Raw genomic sequence first — 11,143 nt, 5'->3', positions numbered from 1 at the left:
CCTTTTGTTGATAAACTGATGTGGTCAGTAGTTGGGCAGGTTTTTAACATCTGTATGCCAGTTATCATGCTAACTCAAAAACTTTATTTGCATACTTTGTTTAGCCATCCCCCATCCTCCTAAGAACATTATATATGGGGCATTTTAGTCTCAATTATTAAAAGTTAAAATAGTCAAAATATCACAAAAAGACTTGTGATAAAACTTGCAGACTGCAGACCTCCAGTAGGCTCTTGCAGACACATGGACTTCTTGAAGACGCTGTACGACTGCAGATTAACCAACACGTCTTAATAAAGAAATTCTTCTGCTTGTTCAAGTCTCCTGGACTGGGTTCTCTTCTCTTCTTCATCATTTTTTTTGTTTACAACAGCAGGATCAAATGTTCCCCATCACATTTCATAATGGATTGAGTTAACTGTAAATTATATATTTGTTGCATGTCATTTTAAAACTGCTGCATTGTCAGTCTATGAGAGTTTGAAGATATTAAAACTCTATGAACCATATGATTTATTATTTCAGGAGCTCAACCCATCTGAGATGCACATCACTGATGTTCAGTAACGATCTGAACACTGAAACCACTGAGTCCTTCAGCTACACGGCGCTGATCTCCAGCAGCACTCCAGCACAAAGAGGCACAGTGAGATTGGTTTTCATAAATGTGAACGACATCTGGGAGTTATCTGGTTAGAAAGCAGTCAGTCCCTGTGAGAGCTCACGTCAACTCAACATTACACACATTTGTCACTGATTTGCCCGTCACGAAATGACACTAGCAGAAACCCAGCTGAAAGTTGCTTTTTTTTTTACCAGGCTCCATAAATCATGATTGGCATTTACAGGAAATGTCCAATCTAAAAGCATCGATTCATCAAATTTGGTAATGTTTACTGCGTCAGGAGCGGGTAGTCATCACTTCATCAAAGCCCAGACTGAACGATGAATAGTTTGCACTGACGCAGATGGGACTGGACGCCGCAAACTACAGTGAATTAGTGATCGGTTTGTGTCTCGATGAGTGTTATGTACACTGAGTACACTGACCCTAAGGTGAACCTACGTTGGACAAAAGCCCTAGATAAATCTGTCAATGGACAGACAAAAGAGAGTACATGCAACCTAAGGGAATGTAGATGCAATTTCTACAACTGTTTCCATACCCCAATTATTATGTGCCTTTGGGGAAAATTTGAAAAAATGTGAACCCATTTACCAAATAAATTTCAGCATGCACATCCAAAAAAAAAAAAGTCACGAGATTCTGTTTTTAACAGGTCATGTGATGGGATAGCATTAATGGGCAAATCAGCAGACCGACTAGACTGCCCAACATATCAAATGTTCTTCTGGTCATTCTAAAACCACTTAGCTAAAGTCATTTATCAAAATAGTTTGGTATTAATACATCCACAACTGTGTTGAGAGTCTGCGCTCCCAAAGAGTGGTCTTACGCCTCCAAAAGCCATTCATTGCATTTCATATCCATCTTCTGAGTAGAAAGTTATTTATTAAAGATGCAGTATGTAAGACACCCAGTGGTTGAAATAATTGTAGTCCAAAATCAAACTTTTTCACCTGGCCCCACACAAACACAGGCTGCAAGATTGACACCAACATGAGCATGTCTCATGTAACTACACACAATAAAATAGCTCTTTACCATGTTAAAGGTGTTTTGATAATAACCAGCACCTGAAATTTCTATTTTGGACATGATTCTTTCTCACAGCTGAACAACAGCCTAAAACTATGACCAGCTCAGGTACTGATTATGTGCTTTATTCAGTTCTAAAGGGCAGCCATGATGAAAATCAACTTTTGAAAGCTGTTTGAACAGAACTGTGTGTATTTATAGTGTGTCCACTGTCATATTGGAGGAGTGATATAAACACAATAGGTCTTGATTAAAATTTACTTACATTAAAATAGGATGCAGATTCTGAGGCCCACCATGATGTGACGTAGGAGTGCGGTTTTCCCAGCACACAAAATTGATTGACAAGCGCCATGTTTCTAAAATAACACGTATACACATGTCCATAGATAATTTTTTTTTTTGCAAATAAACTGGGATTAAAATATTTGATCCAACTCTTCTTGTGACGTTTTAAATATGTTTTATAAGTTTAAAACGTTTTAAAAACAGAGCATGTTTGTAATAAAGACAGTAAAATCGCTACATAATTCTTAACTGATCATCCCCACTGTCACAGGGTGTCAGTAAATGAGCATATATTTGTGTGTGTGCGTGTACTGCAAACACTATTTGCGTGTGACTCATCGTTGCAGAAAGGCTTGAATAGACTCCACCACAAATACATGAAATAAACCTACTTGGTATTTTTGACAAGTGACCTTATTTCAGCTGCATCTGTGTCTGACTCTATTACTGACTGCTGTTTATCCGACATAACCAATGCTTAATTGGAGTCTGATCTTTCTGGATCCTGTTTCAGAAAATGTCTGATATTCATGATTGGCACAAGTTAATGCAAAACTATTGGCCCTCAACAATATATTCAGCTTATCAGCTTTCTTATGTTTACAATCCCTCTCATTAATTAGTTATTATTTCACGCGCAGTGAACAGTGAAAATAAATAATGGCGTAGTGGCCTACCTAAATAATACATGGTTTCTGCTACATTCATTCTTCCATGGCGGGGCACCACGCCAAAATTGATCCCACCACGGCTACATTACAGCTGCTCATTCAAAACATTGTTGTGTTTTTTTTTTTTTAAAAAGCGGGTTATAATTGCACCACAACATATTAAACCGTAGTAGTGCTGTGTGCTGTTTGTTTAACTCTTTAAGGTTAAGTGCCGACTGACTGACTGACTGGCTGACTGACAGGTGCGTGCAGCGTGAGGCCAGTAAACACAACGTATAGCCGTTTCACTTTACTTCAGGACGCATTAATGTCGCTCTGTAGGTCTATTAGAGACATTCACAAATATTCCTAGCAAATCTAATAAATGTTGGGGACATACTTGTTACATAAACGCACTAAATCGCACTTCACCAGCGTTTACTTGAGAGTGAGCAAGAAGATCTGCGCTTTAGCAGCGTGTATTTGAGGGCGCATGCAAGAAATTTTGTGCATGAGCCGAGGAAATCGACGTGCAAGCACAGAGATTCGCATGCGATCTCGAATTGTAATACTGCGCTCACAACATTTATTCAAATAAAGCCACAGGTAGTAGGTAGATCTGAGTAAAAAAGGCCTGCCGCCACAGCTGGAAAAAATCCTAGAGGAAACACTGTAGTATTATTAAAATGGCAGAGGTAGACAAGCATATTGTCATTTTTAAACACGAGTAAATCTGATAATGAGCCTGATCTCGAGAAGGTGAAACGGCATAAATGGATCAGGATAGCAGGAGACAGAAGCAAAGCAATCTCAAGTCAGCCAGAAAACATGACAGAAGAGATAACTGTAGGCTCTTCTTGAAAATTAGAATGAAAATAAGTGAACTCATAAGTGAGTCATTTAATTATTATTATTATTTTTTTTACTTAGCACATAATAGTGGTGAACTGAATAGTGATTGTTCATACAATTTATGTTTGTAGCTACATGTCTTTAATATCCAACACTGACCTATAACATTATATGGCACAAAATAATAAAAGATAGAAATGTGCTCTTTTTTTTGTCAATTTCATCTTTTATTGATGTCATGTTCCGGGAAAACTAAAATTGTTTGGTGGATAGCGGTCAAGGTATCCAAGGTATTTCCTGGTTTTAATCTGGGAATTATTCATTTACAAATTAAGCACTGGACGTAACACTTGAGAAATAACAGTGAGCGGAGAGAACCAGCTTATTTGGATTTAAAGCCACAGGTTACAAAAACAGCTAGAGTCTTCAGACACTAAAATGTGCAGATTCTACATAAATAAGCTAAAATAGGTGCCCGTAGTTCTCAAACCAAAGCAAATGTAATTTTTTCTTTTTAAATTTGGTGCTAGTTCATCAGGAAGTGATGATTTTGACTCATTCATTTATTTTCTTTTTGGCTTAGTCCCTTTATTAATCTGCAACAATGAACCGCCAACTTATCCAGCATATGTTTTACGCAGCAGATGCTCTTCCAGCTGCAACCCATCACTGGGAAACATCCATACACATTCATTCACACACATACACTACGGACAATTTAGCCTACACAATTCACCTGTACCACATGTCTTTGGACTTCTGGGGGAAACCGAAACACCCGGAGAAATTCCACACAAACAAGGGAAAAACATACAAACTCCACACAGAAACATCAACTGACCCAGCCGAGGTTCTAACCAGCAACCTTCTTGCTGTGAGGCAAACGTGCTACTCACTGCGCCGCCGTGCAGCCTAATTGATTTTGACTTCTTGGATGGAAATGGTGCTTTATTCGCAAATCTTTTATGTCATATTCGAGTTTTGAAGATAAATGTTGATGGAAACGGCTAATGAGTTAAGATGTTGGAAGCTGACATGCCTTCCAGTATATGTAAAGCTCAATCAATTTGACAATACTTCACTGGTACACCAAGAAATACTTCAAACGTTTTAAACTCTGGTTTTAATTAAGTGACCTAATTTCATTTTGTTGAAATAATTGTGGTTTCAAAACCAGCCATCTTAATGTTTTGTTATCCACAACAATGATCGATTTTGGGTAAAGAGTGACGCAAGGTAAATGAGCTCATGCTTAGCCATCTAAAAACAATAAAACAATTTCAGCATCCCGTTTCTGTTCAGCATTTCTCAACTGCAGCTGTCTACGTCAACAGCTCATTTTTTCCCATCATTTCACCTTTGACAAATTGTCAGGGAGACCCATGACGTTATTTTGCGGGATCGAGTGGAGATGAAACCATGTCAAATAAACAGGCAATGTCCAGCTGGGCAAACTCTGGAACGATCATCTAGAAAAAACATTTACATGGGGACAGAGAGCAGCATAAACAGTCATTCACTGCTGACCGACTCCCATAAACAGTGGAATATAGTTTTACGTCTTGTCTGAGGAAAACTAACGGTTTTAGACATAATATATGGTCACCTTCTTGTCTGGAGGTTCAACGTAGCCGTATGATAAAACATCACGTCTGGGTCACTTATCACACCTGCGTTACAGAATACTGAGTGCAACTTAAATTAGAAAAGTTTTCCACACTGTGCTAAAAGTAACAGTTCACCAAAAATGAAAATTACCCCACAATTTACTCAACCATTGCCTCAAGGAACCCTCAGCGTACAGGACTTTCTTCTGTCAGACGAACATAGTGGAAGTAGTTAAACATTTTATGGGTCTTCCATGCTGTATGATGGTGTTGGTATAGTGGCTCATTTTCTGAAGCTTCCAAAAGCTCAGAAATATGTCATGAAGCCAAAAACCAAAATATGAACCAAAATAACAAATTTCTGATGAAGCAGACTGAAGTGCTTTTATTACAAAAAATTTCACACATTTTAATTATGAACTGAAATCAGTGACATGCACTGGCTGCCAATTGCATGTTCTAAACCAGAGATGCCCAAAGTAGAGCCTGTGGGCCAAAGTTGGCCCATTATAACCTTTGATTTGGCCCAATATCCTATCTGAGAAGAGAAGCGAGTATAATGAAGAGAGTTGGGAAGAACGCCTCTAACACAGAGATCGTCATTTCTAATTTGACGTAACCTTTTTTGTTTGTCTTATTGCTGAGCTAAAAAAATAAGCAAACTGAAATTAAATGTTTCAATTAAATGTTGTAAATAAATCTGATTTTTAAAAATGTAAAAACGATGGATAGAGGACTAAGCAGAATAGACTGGCATGCAAATCAATGCAAAAACTAATTTAATTCTGTTATAAATGAGATATTGTTTTGTAATAAATTCACTATAAAATGTAAAAGAAACTGTATTAGCTAATATAAAGCAATGTTTTCTAGCAATTTTTAAACATTAGTAAATACATTAGGAAATTACCCATATCAACTATAATTACCTTCAGCCCATTAGCCTCAATCAAGCTTGGTTTTTGGCTCCTAATAAAAAAGTTTGGGCAACCCGTTTTAGACAGTCTCATGGTTGCCCCCCTGGTGATGAATTTATGCACTTTTTGGAAGCTTAAAAATAATAATAATTAAAAAAAATTAAATAAATAAAATGGCCAATAATTAAACACCATTATATTGCACGGAAGAATCAGAATAAACTTTATGACTAACTTGTGTTTGTTTGACAGAAGAAAGTCCTGTACTGAACACCGAGGACACCTTGAGGACATTATGGGTCAATTTTTATTTATAGGTAAACTATTCTTTTAACCGTTTAACTCCCGATTTCATATTTAAGGTTAGGCAAATCCTTTCCCCCATATACTTCCAGGTAAAAAAAAAAAAAAGTATATATATATATATATATATATATATATATATATATATATATATATATATATATATATATATGTACACACACACACACACACGTATGTATGTATGTATGTATGTATGGGGTAAATAAGAATAAAATAATAATTTTATATAACTAGTACATTTTCTTTTTACTCTATTTCCTAAAGTTTTTATAAAAACTAATTCAGACACTTGTATGTTTAATGCTTCATTATGGTAGTACTAGAGTGGCAGTGTGGTTTTGTTTTATGGTGTTTTAAAGTTTATTGCCTTTTGGAGATATTTCTCACAATTCTCAAATATGACAAGCTTTACATTCAAGTCTGGCCTCCATTTGTCTGGTGTGTGATATTCTTGCTTGTATACATTTTATTTGTAAATGTGTTTTACTTAATAGTACTTATTTTAAACAAAATACAGACTCTGACAGATTGATTAGGAGTAGGCAATTCTAAAAAAAAAATTCAGAAATGCTTGTCAGACGAACACAATTGTAGTTTTAAATTTGAAACTTCCATTCAGTTATGGTGTTGGGTAATGGGTAGTCTTATTGTTTGTTTTAAGCTTACAAAATTACATAAATCTATTGTCACACGTAAGCCATAGGCAACCAAGGGGTTAACACTTATCAAACATCTGTGACCACACTTGTACCCAAGAAACATACAGATAAAAGCCTAAGCAACAATAATAGAAGACTTCAAGAAATATAAAGCAGAAGACTTGAACAGTAACACAGGCAGATTGAAGACAACCCAAACAATAAAAAAATAACATCGTTTGTTTTTAAAAGCCATGTTGTCTTTAACTGTAACGTCTCAAATGACCCGAATTTTAGCGCCAAACCTGTGCCTCATTTCCACGCGCTAATGTTAAACGTCGAGCAGAAAACTAGGCAGTTTTAAAGAAGCCATTTTCTTCTTACCTTTCGACTTCAATTAAGGAGAAATGTAAGACTCCGTGACATTTGTGGATGCTGTAGCATGTATCGATCACATGCTGCGTTTGTCCAATCAATGAGGCTTATGCAACAAACCAGCAAAAGAGAAAGAAAGTGATGAAGGTTTGAATGAAATGCGGATACGTGAGAAAACGATGTTGTCTGTAAGGCCAAATTGGTTAACTTTAGGACATTTAACACTTTGATTTATGTTTATTTCTATAGCTCCTTTACAATGTAGATTGTGTCAAAGCAGCTTTTCATAGAAGTTTTAGTAAAATGAAACTGTTAGTCCAGTTTCAAGTAGAAGTTCAGTTCAGTGTGGTTTAGTTTTCAAACACTTAAAAGCAAATCCATTGATGCGCAGCCCTACAAGACCCAAACCAAGCAAGCCAGTGGCGAGGAACAAAATTTCACCAATTGATGAAAGTGAAAGAAAAAAACCTTGAAAGAAACACAACCATTTCTCCTCTGGCCAAACTACCTATGCAGATTAGGAAAACATGTTTCACACACTCAACTTAAAAACATAAAAAATGAATAATTTAAAGTCTAAAATTTGTAGTGCAAATAGTTTCCGCTTGATCTTCATCATTTACTAACAATTCAATTATTCACAAAACAGCTACAACCATCTTCCAACATATGCATAACACAATAAAATGCAAAATTGCAAAATATTCTAATATTGAACATTAGAATTAGGGCGAAGCAGTGGCGCAGTAGGTAGTGCTGTCGCCTCACAGCAAGGTCACTGGGTTGCTGGTTCGAGCCTCAGCTCAGTTGGCGTTTCTGTGTTAAGTTTGCATGTTCTCCCTGTGTTCGCGTGGGTTTCGTCCGGGTGCTCCAGTTTCCCCCACAGTCCAAAGACATGTGGTACAGGTGAATCGGGTAGGCTAAATTGTCCGTAGTGTATGAGTGTGTGTTTGAATGTTTCCCAGAGATGGGTTGCGGCTGGAAGGGCATCCGCTGAGTAAAAACTTGCTGGATAAGTTGGCGGTTCTTTCCCCTGTGGCAACCCCTAAGCCGACAAGAAAATGAATGAATGAACATTAGAATGTACCAAGTTGTATAAAGTTTAAAATCTAATCGTAAAATCCTTTAAAAAGTAAAGTCTAATATAACTTGGCTCGAAAGACGAATTCAAGTCCATCATTTTCATTTAAGGGTCTTATCCTGAATCAAACAATAGCATATATGAAGTGTTTGGGTCCGCAGAAGTATCAAAAGTTACACACTGTAGCTTAAAGGGGAGCTCTTTACACCAGTAAGCTAATAAATATTTGATGTATTACCCTTGACAATGTCTTTAATGTTTATTACAAACTCCCTGCAGTTTTGCCCTCAAGCACCTTAAAGACCTAAACTAAAGTCCTCTTATTGACAATGTTTTCATCAGCTGGAAAACTATTTTTGAGAGTGACTTCAACAAACCTGTTTCTCTGTGATGCGTTTTAGTTTTGACTGGACATTTTTTCATATTACAAAACTCTCACTCTCCACTTCACTGTGGGAAACGGTATGAAAAAAGGTCAAGCATTGCTTTGAATCTATTAAAGAGTTTAATATTGCTTTAAATTCTGTAGCTTTATTTTTGTCATTTGATTTTCACCCATGTTTAAATATTCAAGTTATTTGGACGTATTTATTCTGATGTTACTTAAAAAATTTTACTTTAAGCTGCATTTAATGTAATTTCTACACATTATTATTTTTCATTTAAAATCTGATGTCTCGTCTTTGACGACTCTATAAAAAAACTTGAACAATAAAGGAGTTTTAGAAATGACGCCATTTCAGGAAACTCTCTAAATGTTTTTAAAAGTTCAGCAACTCCATAAAGAATGTTGCACAATCCTTACGGGAATTCAGACATAATAGTGAATCACTGCAGTAAAGTATTTTCTCCATTTGTTTCGACTTTGACATCAGCTGAAAGGAGCAACCTTATTATCCAAACACCGTAAAACATGCATAAACTTACAACTCCATTTTACTCAACTATATAGTAGAACCCACAGTTATTTTTCTACACCATTTCGCCTATTTACACAGGGGTTTCCATCATTTACAAGACATAAAGAATGTTTACTGCCAAACCTTTATGGCTAACCTTTCACTCCTAAACCTCAGCTTTCAACAAAAACGACCTAAATGGCACAAACAACAGGCGCCAAAAACCACAGTCTGCATCCTACATAGTTCATTTATGCACACAAAACAGTTTTTCTGTTCTAAATCCAAGACAACGGGACTTAATATATAGCAGAGGGAGTTTCTCAGACATTTGGTAACGATTTAAGCTAGCAGGAGGTAGAGGGGGTAAAAAAACCCTGAACACTTCATTAACCTGATTGGCAAGACATCAGCACCCGCGGACATGAGCTGATAAACAACCATCAGGACACATTCAGAGGGAAAACCCTGCTAAAAATACACAGCAAAATACTTTCCTTCCTTTAATCACCTCAGCCAGTGTGGTTTTGTTCCCCTGAGGCCAAAGATGTTGTATGAACACAAACCACTAACACCTGAAGAGCACGTCTGGAAAACTTATGAACTTTTGGCTAGACTCGCATGAACATTTACACTAAACCTGGCTATTTAAATTGCAATGTTGGAGTTAAGGATCAAATACGATTTGCCTTAGTTGATTGGACAAAACCAATTACTGCAAGTCAAAAAAATTAAAGCAGCAAATGTTTTTTAATCCAACAATCTAATTAATACTGCCAGGTTTGGTGTATATGTTCATGCAAGTTTAGCCAAAAGTTCATAACATTATCACAACTATTGTGGCAACAAAAAAATATTTTAGCAAGCAGTAGCCACAATTTAGAATTTAGCCAACACCTTTCAGTTAAGCGTTTGCCAAAATTGCGAACTGAAAACAATTCAAATAAATCAAGTGAACATGTACACTACCTTACAAACGTCGTCAGCGATCTCAGTTGCAAGAGCAACACATAATAACTTGACTTCTAGTTCATCATTTGTAAGTGTCAGAAGGTAGATTTTTCCAATGAAACATCTGTTGAACTGCATCCCATTCATCACAAATACTGCAGAAGACCTATTGGCACCCGCACAGCACCATGACTTTTTATTCTTTACAGTACATAACTTCTGTTAAGTGACAAGCCTTTTGTCTAAACAAAGCCAGACCTTACTGTCCTAATTAAGTAATTAAAAATCAAGGCATGATCATATTATATTTTTGGTAAAATAAGCTTTATCTAGAGGCCTTTGCATTTCATATAAGCCACTCCTGATACCAAATGATCAACTAGAAGTTATTATTTGTTGTTCCTAAAACTTAGATGGGTGACAAGACTTTTGTCAGGTAGTGTGGAATGTTTTTGTTGAATTAAATTGGGGGAGCAAAATATTTATTTCAGCCTTTAACCATCCAGGGCTGAAATGTTTTTGGTAAAAGGTCTCCTCCACTTTGCAAGGCTTTACTTATTTAAATAAAAATATAACAACAATAGTTTAGTTATGAAATATTACATTTTTAAAAATAGCTCAATAATAAATTTTAAATCTGATGGCAAAATGAAAACAGTTCGGTTTTTGTTTGAGAGTAGTCAAATAATCCTTCAGAAATCTTTCAAATATGCTGCAGATCTAGGGCTCAAGCAACATTATCAATGTTGACAACAGCTGTTAATATTTCGTAGAAACCATAATAATAATAATAACAATAAGTCTTTATTTGGATACTTCATGACAATTTGTAGATTCTTTAATGTGACTCTTTAATGCGAGTTTGTCCTGCATAACAGTTAAATTGGCAAGTCTAAGCAAA

Source organism: Danio rerio, chromosome 14, assembly GCF_052040795.2.
Source record: "Danio rerio strain M-AB ecotype USA chromosome 14, GRCz13ab, whole genome shotgun sequence".
NCBI classification, from domain to species: Eukaryota; Metazoa; Chordata; class Actinopteri; order Cypriniformes; family Danionidae; genus Danio; species Danio rerio.
This window is presented reverse-complemented; position numbering follows the sequence as displayed.